Raw genomic sequence first — 17,100 nt, 5'->3', positions numbered from 1 at the left:
AATGCTTTGTGAGTCTCAGTACATTCATGCATTCCTGTGGGGCTTGACTGACACTTGGCAGTAATGAGAAATGCTCGCTATTATGGAGCAACATCTATACACACTAATGTTTCACATTTCTATTTTTTCCCTTAATAACCACCCTAATCAATACATACTACTGTAGGGTTTTAAAGAGTTTCTCAGTCAAACACCATACAAATGCATGGTATTCTCAGGTCATCAGGACACAACTAGGGATTTTTTCTTCTCCCAAATGCCCAAATGTCTTCTCTTCCATATTCCAAATGAATTTAAGCTATCAAAAGAGAAAACCCACCAAAACCTTGAATATTTTGTGCTTAAGTGAGTTCCTGTAACAGGCTCTGCAAAGGCAAAAGCACCTGCCTGTTTGGTGGAATTAGCAAGCTTACTCTTAAGGACCTGTGTTGAGGACTTGTATTTTTGGATGGCCAGGAATGTGCAAGATGTGCACTTCACTGTATACAACTAACACAACTGCTCACCGAGAGAAGCTCTTCCAGTTCTAAGGATCTTCTTCTTGCAATAGGCACAAATCTGGATATTAACCATCTCTAACTATTCAGAATTTGTCTCTTCCAGCAAGAAAATGACAGTTCTGAACAAAAACATGGAAAAGAACAAAGTTTAGCATTTTTCTTTTTTTCCCCAGAAAAGCTACAAGAAAATCCTGGTAAAGCTCCCCTTTTACACAGCAGTTATATCACCCTTTTATTATAGATGTCTCAATGTAAATAAATCCAAGTAATCAAACTGAAAAATGCATGTGAGCTGTTCTAGATCCCTCCGTCTCATTATAACGATATAAAGCCTGTGGTGCTGTTATTTCATATTTCACCTAAAGACTCCCAGGATGAGTAATTGCTTACTAGCAGGTCACTGTGGGATACTGAAAAGCAGCGTTTCAACAAAGGCCTGAAGTACGTTGTCAAAGTGGTTGTCCCCACAACACGTCAAAGCTGATATAATTTCCACATAAGGCAGATTTGAGTGCGGAGTAACAGATGGAAATGGAAATGCCCCTGAGTTTCAGCAGATAAACCTGATCTTCTGACAAAGCCCCAAGAGAGAGGATCTGATCACCTGTTTTCATAAAAAGAAAGAAAGAAAAAGAAAGAAGCTTATGTAAGTAGCTGCAAATTTACAATATCTTGATGGCACCATCTAAGCCCATATTTTGTCTTTATTTTCATTACTATTCCAAAGGAAGAACAGTTTCTGCATTTACAGTAGAAGATCTGTTCAGTAAGCATGAGTCGAACTTAAAAGTCACCAGGGAATTAATGTGCAAAAATTGAAATATACGCTGTGGAACTCCTGCCACTGATTTACGCTCAGACCGTGACTGAGTCTATCAGCGTGAACTCTTCATCTCAACAGAGCTGCAACACACGGTTTTATAGTTGCTCACGCTGCAGCAAAGCCTGGTTTTGATCCATTACCATGACGGTCTCTTGGGATGGCTGCTGATGTATACACACACTAAATATATCCCTCAGAAAACAAATATGTCCATTACTAAAGCCTCTATTTTACCAGTCACAGATGGGAATGACTTTTTAATTAAAATCCATGTTTAAAATGTAAAAATAACAGCTAACTGTAAATATTTGCTGTTGTTACTACCAGGCAGTCGTGGCTTTTGGATCCACCAAGCAGCAGTGCAGCAGATCCCACTGCAATGCCCCGTGCAAATCTGATTATTCACAGGCATTCGTCACCAAGTTTTTTAAAGGCTCTTGTCATAACGTCATTCTTATTTTCACAGCACCCCTGTGTTAAGTTTGTCTTCATGAGAAAAGTGCGTTTAAAAAAGTAATAAATGAAATGGAGCTAAAACAGTTGGATGAACATAGCAAAGATAGAGTGCTTCAGCTCTGCCATGAAGCAGCCTCACCTGGTGCTGATCACCGTAAGCTGGGCAGGTACAAAAACTAACCTAGTCTTCACTCAGTACTCAACAAGAGTTCATTAAGGAATTCTAACCAGATGGAAAAAACACAAACTCTGGTATTTTTAAAAGATTTCCTACAAATAAAAGCACAAAGGTCTGCAGATCAGGTGCTTGATTTGCCTGCTTTCATCATTAACTTGAGAACATTAGAAATTTACATCACATAATTAGCAAAATGGGGGGTGGAACCATGTATCTAAACACACAACACACTCAAGTATCACTCTTTGGTGCTATTCATGCAAACAGGGAGAAAGGCATGTGATACTGTTTAAAACATCGATGTTCTTCACCACTCTAGCAAGTACAAAGCACTTTATCCATCAGGTTGTAACGGAAGAGCAGACTTAAAAGACTGGGAGTACAATCAGGGGTTACTTTGAAGTAGTAGCCAGGGTCTGGAATGACATCACTAGGGTTATGGAAGGGAAGAGAAGAATCAACTCTTTAGCTAGCAAAGATGGTCACTCAGAATCAAAACTGAAAAGCAATTAATACCTGTGCATGAAAATGCTTTCCATATTGTAAACAACCATATAAGCACCTGAAAGCTGCAGACATGAATGTTACGCAAGAGGGGAAGAGCCTGACTGCTACTGGAGAGAAATTCATGTGAGAAATTCTTGTCAAACCCAGTATACTAAGAATGACCCGCATCCTAAAGATCCTCTTCAAAAAGCTAAGCACAGTAAAAAATGAAGAATGTCCTCTACTTTACTTGGATATCTGTTTGTTGTAATGCTTTTTATTTGCATATAACCAGAAATGCAATTAAAATAAAGGTCCTACAGGTGCCCTTCTAACCCAAGACATTCTACCATTCCAAAGTTCATTCTATCTTTCTACAATCTTTAAGGTCCTCTTGAATCCAACCCATCCTACTATTCTATGATCTTTAAGGACCTTTCCAACCCAATCCATTCTATCATTTCATGGTTCTATGATCTGCAAAGTTCCTTCCAACCCAACCCATTTTAAGATTCTGCAGTTCTTTAATCTTTATAGGCCCTTCCCATCCCAGTCAGATCATTTTTACTATTAACCCTCTTTTTGACATGACCTGGCCCAGTTACTGAGATGATTAATGAATTTCAGATTCTGCGACAGTTGATCCATGGCACCATGAAATCCTAGCTCCTTTAAGAGCTCAGAGTAATATGCAACAATAGATGGAAAGAGATGTCAATGAGGTAATTCAGTACAGTATATAGAGGTTAATTGGAAGTTGATGGGAAAATGGAATAATGAAGAAGGAATTTGAAAAAAAACAAAACCAAAAACTAGGAATCCCTTAGCCTGGGAACATGAATTACAGGAGTTACACTCCAGGGCTGATCTTCTAGCATTTTTATTACTTCATAGAAAAAAAAAATAAAAAAAATAAAAAATCACAGGATGATTATAACCTTAAATCCATTTATCAGCACAATACATTCCATCTAGAGGGGCACCAACCCAGCCTCACCCTAGGCAGCTCTGGCAGGGAGGAATTCAGTGCCCATCCCCTCTAATGAAAACACTGAGAGAAATTTGTGACCAGTGCAAGATTAAAAGCTGTTTTTTTTGCAAGCGGACAGAGTCCACAGAGAACTGTTCTGCGTTCATGGACTCATTTTAAAAGGGCCTAAGAGTAGGAACAGCTCATTTCAAATTAGCAGCAGAGGTGAAGAGACCTTGCGGTCCCTGTTACCAGCGCCCCCGGCCATCAGCCTACAAGTCAATCGACACCGTGCTGCAAGAGACTGGTGTTTTAGCATTAGTTATTGAAAAAAAAAAAATAGATATGAAGTACGGCGCTATGCCTGACCAGATGAAAAACAAGAATGTTCTACACGTAACATTTAGCAGGAGCTTCAGGGGAGTATTTTCACGCACCACAGATACTACTGAACGTAAACGAATTTACTGAAGGACTTGGAATCAGGTCAAGAACAGCTCCTCGGCTACTGAGGATATGTTTACATTTATAATCCCCACAGCGGAAGACTGAAATGCAATTTCATAAACGACTGTTCAAAGAAATGATTTAAGGAAATTAAATCGCCATAAAAATGACCTTTGATGCAAGGAATTCTTAAATGGTGTTTGAAATTCACAGATCCTGTCAAAATGGAAACTGCGGAAACCAACCGGCCAACTTTCAGTGTTAGCGCTGAGGATTAAGAAGTCAAATAGAAATTAAATGTGGGCCAAATTCTTAATCTGGAAGAAACAGAACAGTGCAAAACCTTAAAATACAGGCCAAGCTTCAATATTAATAATTTTTAATATAACTTTTTGCCCTGCATTTCACAGCAGTATGTTACATATGAAGTATTATATACTCCTTCAGCCTCGGAGTTGATACAGAATCATTGGAGGAGTAAAAGATGTTTGAAGATACTGGATGACACTGGTATATAGGATATAAGTGCCTGTGTTTGGCCAGCAGCATCTCAACACTTTGGGAAGAAGGAACTATAGGAAAAATATGTGCACATGCATAGAAGGAAGACAAAACCAGCTACAAAACATCTCAGGATGCTCCGACCGAAGATAACATCTCCGTGCCTCAGAACCCCACAGGCAATCTGCACCAGAGCTCTTTGCACAGCTCATTCCCTCACTCCCTCCTGAATGTGGGAGCATGTCAGGACAGGCAGCTTCCATTTCAGATCTCTCGCTTAATTGCTTTTACAGTAGGAGCCATAATACAGATATGATTTCCTTATGGCTGAGCTTCCGTTAGGCAGGGCATGTTCTAGAATTCAGTTCAATTCAAGCAGCATTGGTAATAATAGAACCAAATAATGTTTTAACGCGTCAAATGGATTAAGTTAAAAGAAAATACTTCGGTGAGCTTAAACAAAGGAGGTGAAAACTTACCATATTTATAGAGGGAAAAATAATATTTCTTGTCTTTTCCCCTTTCATATTGTTTATTATTCACTACTGCCCCGTAAAGATGAGTTCTGAATGTATGCCTTGCACGTGTTCAGAATGCTACGGCAGGATAGAGAAGTGGCCATATATAGAAAACAAAAGGAAAACATGAATCATAAAGATGAGAGCAAACTTCAAAAACTAATTTTTGAAGCCTCCAGAACAACAAAACATGCATAAAAACCCTCTCAAAACGGCACGAGCAGCATCAATAATGCTAAGATAAATTTGCCAAAAGAAAATGATGATGAAATCCGAGACAGTAATGAAGAACAATATATTATGGAAGCAGCATTGCAGAAGGGAGGACAACAGATGATCAGTGATCGAGAACAGTGAGTGAGCCACTTGTAAGCAAATCCATTGATCAGAAATACCTGCAGTACTGCAAGAATCGGCTTAACCACAACTCGGAGGAAGAAGTGCTGCCTTATGAAGTTGCTAGCACTGAATGGATCACCGCGCTAAGTTTTGAAGTACGTGCTCTAGAAGCAATTTAAAGCTCATTAGAAATAATTGTGTCTGGCTACTGGAAAATGTGGTAAAATTTAATCCACATCCAAATGCTACCTGGGCTGTGAGAACAGGAAATTGTTTTGTGCTACTGTGGCTAACCTCATGGCTGACCCTGAGCAGTAACTGCTACAACAGCTGAAAGCTGAAGCAAAATTAAAAACTTACATCAAAGTATATCATGACAGAATGTAGATAAATAAAAACAGCATATTGAAAATATTATTTTTATGTCGGTCTTCTATAATGAAAGGCAAGAGGTGCACTAAAATGTAAAGAGGGCAGAAAACAAAAATAGATGGTCCCAAGACGTGCTGAAACATAATTCCTATATGATTGGAAGTTCAAAAACACGCAGTGAGGAGTCTTGCACATACAGAATTAAAAGTGAGATATACTGGCTACGAAGAAAGGCGGACCACATACTATTCAATCTCCTTTCAATTTTCTTCTCTCAGCTGTTCATTTTACATCACTGTATCGCTCAGTCTCGAACCATAATGGACAAGATCCTAGCAAGGATAATTGACCATCTAAGTGCCTTTCGCATCGTATGCCAGGGTTTACATCTTTGCAACATATAGCACTTGTAAAGACCTCCTAGTCAGAGCTGCCCTCAGCACGGTGTCATTACTGGATAAATCAGCAGCCCTAATCACAAAGCCAGATCTGCTATGTACAACCATGCACTTGCCGAGGTGCTGATTTTCAAAAGCACAAAGACTTCCCATTCTAAATTTTGTTCAGTGACAAATGCCAATGCTGGAAGTATTTTAATAACAGTTGACTGGGGCTTTGTTCTGCTTTTCACTCAGAAATGTCAAATGACTACATACAAGTCTAAGAGAAAAACACATGCCCGTTTTAGTCAAGATTTAAGGAGATTCCAGGATCCATACTCATATCCAGTCATGCACATCCCATCACCACAGTACTAACCTTTTCCCCCACCTATATTTCAGTCTGGCATAGATCCTACAGAACATACACAGTAAATGGAGGCACCAGCTCTACATAAATGGACATCAACCAACTTCGGACAGAAAGCGATGCACCAGTTTATCAGATGTTTGTTTAGAGTCATCGTTCCCATTAAAACAACAGCACAGTGTTTACACAGAAGAGAGGCATATGTAAATTTGAGATGATTCTCATCACATAAAGCAAGCTTTGCAAGGGAGCTGTGAGTTATTCATCATTGCTCTGACTCTGTGAGAGGAGCTCAGCATCCAGGGCACAGCAAGCAGGAGAGGTGAGGAGTAGTGAGCCTGGTGGTCAGGCTGGGATTGCCAAGACAAACACAGTTGGGCCTTCAAGTGACAGGAGGAACTTCACAAGGATACATGGCAGTGTATCTTGAAATACAGTGGGCAGCAAAAGCCTCTCAGAGTGTAAACCAACGACCACTTCAGAAAAGATGTGCAGCAGTTTGAAATATCACTAATCTAGGTTGCTTATTGTAGGGCCCACAGCTGAGCCGTGGCGGCCGTCAGGCCAGTGCTGCCCATCTGTGCCAGCACAGAGCCAGCTGGATTATTGGAAATCACTGCTTTTAGAGGCTGCTTCAGCTGACTGCGCTGGGGGCTCTTTCATGTTCATTTTGCAGCGAGTCTAATCCTGGAATCAATGTTGACAATTGCTCAAAGAGAAAACGTGAGCCTTTCCTCTAAATATCTGTAAGTATTGGAAAGATGCTGCTGTGACCCTGGCTCTGATGAGAATATGAATGTGTTTTAAAAGCAAAACAGAAAAAAATATCATATGTATATAATTACATATGCACAAATGTTGTGTAGAGGCTTTTCTCCCATCTCCATATCTTTCCTCCAATTTTAGTTAACAGGTGATTTAAAACATTTATTCTGAAGGTAATGAAGAGCCCTCCTTCTCCTGCTACTGCAATCCGTATTGAGTAAAACAACATCTTTCCAAACAGTTATGGAGGACAGGGAAGGAAACTGTGAAATAAAGCCCTTACATCATCACTTCAAGTCTGCCTATAACACAGATCTCCAAACTGATGCCACACATCCCTCACGACCTTTCACAAGAACCAGCATTTAACTAAGAGAGTAACAGGTGTTTGGACCCGGCCTTCAGCATGTTCTGTGGCTCCACTGCTTCATTTACATCTTAAGTCTGCACTGTCCAGAAATTTCGTTTTACAATGCCTGATTACATTCTAGCATGAGCCAGAAGATGCTGTCTGTTCCCCGTGCACAAGAATTACCAATCCTTTAGGAACGAGAACTTGATGAGTTTTGCGCACACACACGTTTTGCATTTGAAAGCAAAAGGTTTCTTAATAGAGTATTTTGTAGACCTGAGTTAAGACTGAAGAAGATTGAGGTCTTGTGGCTGACTAAGCAAGTATCACAGACTGGAGGCCCACTGTTAAGATAACTGGATGACCAATCCTAAGGTATCTTTTTCATAAGAGCAGAGATGATGGTAAAGGCCGACTGCAATTAAAAGAACAAAAGAAAATGTAATGGCAGTGGGGTCAGGTACTGCAGGACAAGTGAGCTTGAAGCATAATCAAGAGTACATTTGCATTTCTTATATCATCAGAAGAAAATTTCCAGCCATTAAGTGCAAACTAACATAAATGCATAGACTCTTTCCATACCCCGAAGTTCAAAAGCAAATTATGCCTGAAGGGTTTTATACAAGTAGCCACGTAACACACACAGTTTCCAGACCAAAAATGCAGCCTGAATGCATCGAAAACATACTTGATGCACCGGTTTTCTTTCTTGAGAAATAGCAGGTCATTTATGGCTATTTCTTTGTACACAAACCACAAATCTACAAAAATATGGGAATGTTCCTTTCAAAGCTACAAAGTTAGCCGGAGTCTATTACAAACAGTTGGTGTCACAGACCTGTTGCAATTGAATACCTGAGTGGGAGCAGTAAAATGAAACAACTTATTATGAACAGTTGTAACAGTGCTCTAGGGTAAAGCTGTTATGGTCCTATTATGTTTTGGAGCTGCTGGAATATAATTTGAATATATAAAATCAACCCACAGCTATCAATCAGTAGCCGAGATCAAACACCTCACGAGTATTCCTATCTTTGCTGAAATCCATTTACAGCTGCTAAAAGAGGAGTTAAAGTGATACACACAACAATGCTACATGAATACAACCCAGTCTGAGAAAGAAAGGAGCTGCACTGGTGTGCCGGTAAGCTCTGCAGCTCACAAAGGGCTGAGATGGGTGGTAGTACATTACAGTCCTGCTTTGTTCTCTAGAACTCAGCAGTGGCCAGGAATAGGAACTAACAGGATTTTTATATCATGAGACAGGCAAAGAATGACATAGAACGGTGCAGAGTTCCCGTAGTCCAACTAGCTTGGATAACTTTTACCCCTACTTGTTCCTAAAATCAGCCAGCCCCCACTGGTTATTCTGCTACATAAAACTCATGGCAATCAAAAGCCAGTTCTGTGAGTGCAAATTGCAACACATGCATTCTATGAACAGTCAGACCTGAAGAAGATGTAACCACGTTGTCTCCTCTGATGCAAACACTTTAGCAAAGCCAACACAAATTGTTTGGTCCCCAAACTGGAAGCACAGCAGAGTTATTGCCAAAGTCCCTGCTGAATTTGCCTATTCTTTCTGTGATANTTAACTTCTAGTTTATGCCTAAGTGAGAACCATTTAGTACTTAAAAATTAATTTTCAACATAGATCTGAAGTTTCTGAGTAACTTTAGCAAAATCCTTACCCTTAGTATTAGTTTGTCCTGAGCTATCACTGCAAGGCTTAAAGCAGATCACCCCTGGCTGACCTTCTTTCGGAGGTATGTGGGTTGTAAGACCCCTATCACAGGGACAGCAGTGGGTATCTTTTACTACTCAAGTCTAACTTTCTGTTTTCTGAGCCCCGACCTGCAGCCTCCCTTGCTTCAAATCATGGAATAAGGCTGAGTATTTACCAACAAACAAAACATGCCATGTATAAAACATCTGTGGATTCCACATGCTCAAAATGGTAACGGCTCGCAGAGGCAAGAACAAAAAGAGCACATCTTCTCAACGTCTGAGTGGCATAATGCACAATCTGATACTTTGTGACATATTTTAACTGTGTCAAAGTATATTGTATAATGCATTCTAACCTGTAAAAACTAATGTGGTACACAACTCATGAAAACCTCCAACCCAGATGACGTTTTCTAAAGGGAACAAGGTGGATTTTCTGAATACCAATAGGCAGAAGAACAACATGAATATGGAAAGTAATCATTTTTTTTTTGCTTAAGATTTATTGTTCCAGTTCCTCTTTGCTTCAGTTTGCTATTATTAGAATTCTGTGTTTTTGTTTTAACAATCTACTCCTTGAAATGAGCTGCAGCGCTATTAGAATACGCTCCTTGTGCACTGCATCGTCAGCTAAAATAGGTCAAACTTTTCCAGCCTTTATTACATAGGGACATAATTAACACACACAAAACCAAAGAGGAAGCCCCAGCAAACCAGTCCACACACATAGGAACCAAGAGCTGTCCTCTAGGCTGTGCAGCCATGCAGGCCTTCAACACACACCACGCACACGAGCGCTTCCCTAGTTTCAGGCACTAACTTCCTACCTCTCCATTCCACCAAGTATTTCTTCAAACTTCAAATATTGCAACTTTTCTCCTTGATAGTTTTACTTGCAAGGCTGGATGGAAAGTGATGTGAGCACAGACTGTTCTGTCGAGAACCCCAATTACTCTGGTCATGAAGACAACCAGCACAGAGACATTAACTATCCATTTTTCACTTCCAATTCATTTTTTCCTTTGGGCAATACACTAAATATTTCCAACTGTAACATCCCCAAAATAAACTGTTCTGTTACTAGTAGTAAAAGAGTAACTTCATTCTAACACCTGCAATGTAAAGTGTTGACATCACCTCCTCGAATTGTTACGAGGCCTTTTCAGGGAGCCCATGGAGAAGTATTTAGATGTGGACAAGTTACCTACAAGCTGACTGTAAATAATGCTGTATTGGATAATATTCTTTCCTACTTTCAGCTAAGAAAAAAAAGCAACTGTCAGGGAGTTGCAGTTTTAGAGGCACATATGTACACTGTGTGGCTTAAGGCAACAATTCAGCCTGCAGCAAACCTTGATGAGAGACTATTTTCAGATATTTAATTATGAAGTCAATATTTACCTCTAGTTAAAGCATACTATTGCACTACCTTTTAATATAAAATTGCAGCGAGCTCTTGTATGTTCCTGATGGTAAAACAGCAACACTGAGAGCTCAATTTCATTTGTGAATGTTGTTCCCAAATCTGGAGAAGTAGCAATGTTAAAGACAAAGCTAGAAAGATGGAATGCATAACACTGCAATATTCATCTCTTAGCTCATTTCCATGCGATTCTTACCCATTTAGCAGGAATTCTGTCACCAGCTTCAATATAGGTGTTGTACACGCAGGCTCCTCGTACCACAGTCCAATAGCTCTTTGCAGAACAGAAATGTATTCAGGGAATCTTCATTGCAATTAGTTAAAGATTGTACTGACAAAGTGACACCCTCCAAAACTTCCCCCTATCCAAACCACACCGACTTGCTGGAAAAAAGAGTTTGTCTGGATAAGAATGCAGGCCAGTAAATATAAGGGAGGTAGCACAGCTCAACTGGCAAAGAATTAAACACTTTTTATGACACTGAACCAAGAGAATTTAACTATGCAATTTGCTATTAAGATACGATCTAGTCAATATAGTCAATGATTTTATTTAATGTTAAATTTATTCTTCTTTTAACTTTGTTTCACATCATATAATTCTGCTTTATTTAACAGAACTAGAAATAGTGACTTAGGTCCTTAGGAAAACGCTTCTGCCTATTCAGACCATGAAGGCAACAACTGTGAATCTTAGAGTCACATACAGGCCAAGCACTCAATGCTGGATCATGAAATAAAAGCCTGAAATGCATGAGTGTTGACATGCTTCCTGGACACGTAGACACAGTCGTGTCTCAGCTCTTCTGGAGCAACCCAAGCCATCACACATGGCACAGCTGATGAATGACAGCGCTGTGCAGACAGATGGAAGGCATTCTGGCTGCTGCTTCTGTCTGAGGCACTTAAAGACTTGTGCCTTTTTGCTGCCAGCTGCTTGAGGCACTGTAGGCACAAACTCTATATAGCAGAAGAGGGGTGACACAGAATACACCTTGCATCCCTCCTTCATAGAGTTCTCTACATCTTAAATGAAATTGGAGCTAAAAGTACCATGGAGGATTACTCAGTAATAGATACGGATTTAAATCCCATTTGCCTAAAATATTCTCAAAGGGCACAGATGCCCCACATCACCTCACAGCTTTGTAATTTCACCAAAGCCAGTTCCATTGCTCCCTGTGATGGACTTATAGTGAGCTCACTCCCTACCACAGGATGATCAATATACTCAAAACAAAGCAAGTATCACACAGGGTACAGACTGAGCTGAGCAACTCATCTCCAAAGCCAGACTTCCTCCTCGGTCTTCTCAGCAGCCCCATGTACACAAAAGGGAGGTGGTAAAAGACTCCAAATCTCCATTTTGGAATTCTGTGGGGTAGGAAACAGAAAACAGAGCAAGCTGGAAACTGAATCCCACACTCAAAACACAAGTGAGAAGTACTTATCACAGGCTGCCAACATATCCAGTATGATTAACTATCCCAATTCACAAGCTCAAGCATTAAGCTCACATTAATTGTCAAGGAAAGTCTGAAAACCAGAGGTGCATTTTGTAAATGCGAGGGTCAACAGAAAGGCTTCAGCAATTTGCTATTAAGAATCAAACAACAACAACAATGAAGTAGAAGAAATTAGTTTTAAAGACAACATTATTTTTCAGTATCTTAACCACAAACTTCAAGGAATCTGGCTAATTCACAAATGTAACCCTGCCAGCTTTATTGTTCAAGCTGAAAAGAATGCAAAATGCAAGAAATGATGCTAAGGTTTCAGTCAATGCAATTGGCAATAGCACCGATTACACACAAATTTGGGATCACGTATAGCCTTGTTTTATGGGGAGATATGTTTAGAAAACCTTCATCTCTACCGTTGTTTAGGGGGCTCTTTCCAATTCAGAACCCTTAAAACCATAATCCTAAAATTTCAGTTCTTAAAAACAAAAAATGACTTTTGAAGAGGCCAACTTTGGGCTGCAAATGCCTTTATTTTGTTAAAAAAAATATCAGATTTGGATATGTATGTTACAATGACAACTTGGTACAAAGACCTAAAGAAGAAAATGCTCAGACATCCAAGGTCAACCACAACCCCTAAAAGACCCTGAGATGTAACTCTTCCAGGACAGATCATTTCCATCACCTTAATGGCTATGTCTTTCTCTCTCCCTCTCTCTCTCTCTCTCTCTAGATGTCTCCATCTTTATTCTCAACAATTTCATGCACACACACGCCATGTTATCCAGCACACTCCAGCTCTGGCTCAACCTAGTAACCTCATTCTTGCAATCTTTTTTCTTTTACAGGCATCAGAAATCATTAAATGCTGAGAATCAACTGAGAGGAACAGCGGAAAATTGCCTCTAATGACCACCTAACTCTAAAAATACTGACTGGAAGTGCAGAAAAGTGGGTATCACCCTGATACCAGATATCAGATACACCCAGAACCAATCACCATGGATTTATCTGACTGCAGGACCAAGGACCTCAGACTACAGCCTCACATTAGTAGGAAGAAACACATCAAACATTCAGAATGTTGTCCAGACAGCCTTGAAATAAGAAAGAGAGTGAAAAACATGAAGACAATCATCACCACCATTAAGAAAACCAGACTTTGATTATTTTCAAATAATTCCCTTTTTTTGAGGCCCAAACAGCATTCAAGTTCAAGACTGACCATCAAATTACAGCAACCACATGTTGCAATTATAAAAGGCAAGAACTTTCCAAAGCCGTGGTACTGGAATAGTTGACAGCCTGACATATCGGTGTATGGGGGAGAACAAATGACTTTCATATCCAGTTTTTTTTATTCTCTTTGGTGGTTTGTATGATGTTTTCTTTCATCTCTTGGGCAGCCTGATCTACTGGGGGACAACCCTGCGCACAGCAGGCATTGGAACTCAATGATCTCTACTGTCTCTTCCAGACTAAGCCATTCTGTGGTTCTGTGACTTTTCATTAGGAGGATTCTTTAGGAAGATGCTACACGTAACACCTAAAACTGCTTAAAATATTTTGGTATATTGTAATGCAGTTTTTGTGAGATACAAAATACAATACAATAATACAACTTTAAAACAAATTTCACTATTATTGTAAGTATTTTCCCTTCATCCCTTGCCAGAGGAAAACTATAAATCTTGTCTCAGCTGAATGAACACCATTTATCATATTCATTTTCTTGTCAATACAATTATGAAAAGCCTTTGGCCTTTTTCCAAGGAGCCTGATTTGCTACAGAAACTCAATTAGTATAAGCAAGCCTGCTACATAACAGCCCTATTTGGCAACCTAGTGCAGCTTGAGCATACCTGACGATTCACCTCTAAACCACGATCCTAATAACTCTATCATAATGGTAAAATAGAGGATACAGGGGTGTCACCCACTCCCCTCAAGACTGAAAGGACTTGAAAGGCATTATTTCTGCTCATTTTTGCCATCTACTGGACAAAAAGGTAAATCCTGAACACTTGGATAAGAAAGAAGAAGAGGAATCTTTCACCTGAGCATGTAACACTGAGAGTAATTCACTTGATAACAGAGGGATTGGACCCAAAATATTTCCTTGGAAAATTCTGCTGTTGGTGATTTATAAGCAACTGCTTCTGTGCTTCTTCAGTACAGAATAATCTCATGGTATTAAATGCTCACACTTTTATTTCTTGCCTATCCGTATTGTATACTGACTGAACAAATGCAAGTAAAATGTATTGTGGATAATATTCTGTACCTGCAGCTTTTACTATTAAAAGACTAAAGCTTCCGATAGTACAGGATTAAAATATGTTTGGAAAAACAGCTTGCCCTTAGAATTTAAGTCAATTTTAAATTTCCTGACGCTATATTTGAAACAAGAAATATACTAATCGAAAGATGCACCTTAAACATAACATGATACGAGTAGATGCTGACTCTCCCTTCTCTTTGCCATTCCCTATCTGTCTTTACGTACAGCACAGAGGAGCTGAGATAACAGCAACTTATGCTATTGTAATGCTTTGGGTCGACACCTGGATGAAACTGGACTCAGCCAAGTGAGGTGAAAGCCACTGCTCTGAAGCACACATTTATCCTTTGTGGCCAAAGTTGGTAAGGAAAGATATGCTGAACCTGTACAAGGGAAAGGTACCTGGGAAAGCTTAAGCTTCAAATGCCACAAAGACTCATTTCAGTCTACTTATACTCTTGGTATAGATTCATGAAAACCAAAAGTTTAAGTCTGGTTCTGTTTATCTGAAATGAACTTAATTTATACAATGAAATTAATGTATATTTCTGTTTTGAATTCATAGAGGAAAGGGTCCCGAGGGTTATGTATCCCTGATCCTTCAGAAAAAAAACCTCCTCCACGGATGAATCCATTTCTTTCAAATGCAGAGGAGGTAAGTCACTTCTCTCCCCTTCTCTCTAGCTGGAGCTCTCCAGTTTAGCACGGAGCAGTGTGATACCCGTGCCGTACCAGGAAAAACAAAGTCAAATGGATTTGAAATTGAAACAATACTGATCTACTTCTACACATCCTCCAGGCTGTATTATTAAGTTTTAGAGCAACATAAGCACAAACAGTACTAATGAAGTTAAACGTACCCCAATGGCGCTCACTAGAAAATGAGATGCTAATTCACAGGCTGGCTTCAGTGGTTTGTTTGGCTTTTTTTTCCTCTCCAGTCCTCTAAACACGAAATTAAGTGATGCTTTCCATTGATTTTTTAAAGGAAAAAAAAAAAAAAGAGATTATATTGCCTTCTGGTTTGGATGTTTTGGTTTTTTTTTTTCCTGTAAGCTGTGTCATGCAAGCAGAGCCTGCACATGGATAGAATCATTTTTAGCTTGTTAAGGTCTCAAATAGGGCTTATCTGAATGGTCATCACAATCCTCCTGCCCACCACGCAGGGATGTCTATCAGATCGTATCGGGCTCAGTTCTACAGCCTGTCATCCTCTCAGGATAACGTCCCAGTCACCATTTCTGATCATGCATATTTTTCCCCTCTCAAAAACAGCAAACAAAAGATGTTTTTTTATTTAACTGAAATATTTTTAGAAGCTTCCTGTCTAATAAAACATGCAGCTGCACTTGAACGTTATTTTTTTCTGTTCACAGAATAAACATACTATAAACATAAAATTAACTTCCACAGCTCTGATCTAAATTATACAGCCAATGGCTGCAGTGGCTTCACTGCATACTGCAGTATTTTTTTTACTAATATGACTCTGCCTAAAAAGAATTACGGCTACTGTATTTATGAAAATACAAAACATTTCTCTAAGTATTCAGAAAATACCCACGAGAATTATCATATTTGTTGGTACAAAAATATATACACCACCGAAAGCAAATAGAGCCCCATTATCATCACATATCTAAGAAAGCTGCAGCCTAAACATTCGGATTTTGGTTTCAGAAGTCCATTTTCTTCCGATCAGGAAGACTGCAGGTGTTGTGATATTAATAGAGCTGACATAAATAGACAGTAACTGACTAAATTAAAGACATGATTCATACCAGAGAGAAATCCCCCCAGATTGCACTCGTACAGGATTTTTTTTTAAAGCACTTCTGGTTAAAACAACCATAGGTACATTGTGCTTAAAGACACAGCTTTCTCTTTACAAAAACATTATGGATTAAAGCGGGGGCAGGGACCATTTGGATATGTTTTCCAGATTAGTAGTGTGACATAACAAAAAAAGTGACCTCTCTGTGGTCTTTCCCAGTTAACTGCATGGTTGCCATTGTGCTGTAATTTTAGCTGATTACACATTAGTTCATTTAGCTTTGTTTCCTCTTCCCCACTGTGCCATACTATTAAACTAATGCAAGGGGCCTGGTATCCCTCTGTGCACAGAGCTGGTATTGTCACAGCGTAATAAGGATACATCCAGTCAAACAGCATGGTGTAGCTGGTCTTTGTGTTTAGTGCAAAGGCAATCCCTCGAAGATCTCTTGCCAGCCTGATCAACATACGCTGTCAGTGGGAAAGAGACACAGTAATTGATTTTCACGTTAGCACAGAGCAGATGGAGTAATAATCAGCCAATAATGACCACATATCTGATTTTGATTCATTAGTTTAAATGCCTTGCTCAAATACTTCTTTTTTTTTAATAAAAAACACTGAGACTCTTTCAACAAACAACATTTCCACAACTTTAATAGAGAAAACACTTGCAAAATGCTTAGAAAATGCTTCTGATTATTCCATATACCATGCTAATGAATAATGCAAATTAAAACAATGCTCGAATACAGTGCATTAAGTTTAAAAGCACTTCCTGTATTAATTTATTTAAAGTAGCAATAGCAATAAAACATTAATTTAAGCCTATAATGCTTAAAATGAGGTCTTAGACTAATTGCTAGTCATAACGAGCTACTTCTAAGGTTATACTGAGATTCTCACCGTACTCCTATTTTAACTTCATTTTTGTTTTTTGAGGTCATTTTCCAAAATAGGCTCCTTCCAAAAGTG

The 17,100-nt window shown here is 39.2% G+C and overlaps 1 long non-coding RNA gene across 1 annotated transcript in view; it reads right to left on the bottom strand.

Moving 5' to 3' along the window:
* The window catches only part of LOC107320482, a 98,284-nt gene that overhangs the window by 22,838 nt on the left and 58,346 nt on the right, over positions 1-17,100 (bottom strand). The window contains exons 5-9 of the long non-coding RNA XR_004308907.1: positions 15,213-16,596; positions 11,870-11,982; positions 10,805-10,912; positions 891-1,104; positions 507-619 (exon numbers count right to left, since the gene is read on the bottom strand). This is a non-coding gene — a long non-coding RNA (uncharacterized LOC107320482). The remainder of the gene's footprint in view (positions 1-506; positions 620-890; positions 1,105-10,804; positions 10,913-11,869; positions 11,983-15,212; positions 16,597-17,100) is intronic.

Source organism: Coturnix japonica, chromosome 13 (assembly GCF_001577835.2).
Source record: "Coturnix japonica isolate 7356 chromosome 13, Coturnix japonica 2.1, whole genome shotgun sequence".
NCBI classification, from domain to species: Eukaryota; Metazoa; Chordata; class Aves; order Galliformes; family Phasianidae; genus Coturnix; species Coturnix japonica.
This window is presented reverse-complemented; position numbering and strand designations above follow the sequence as displayed.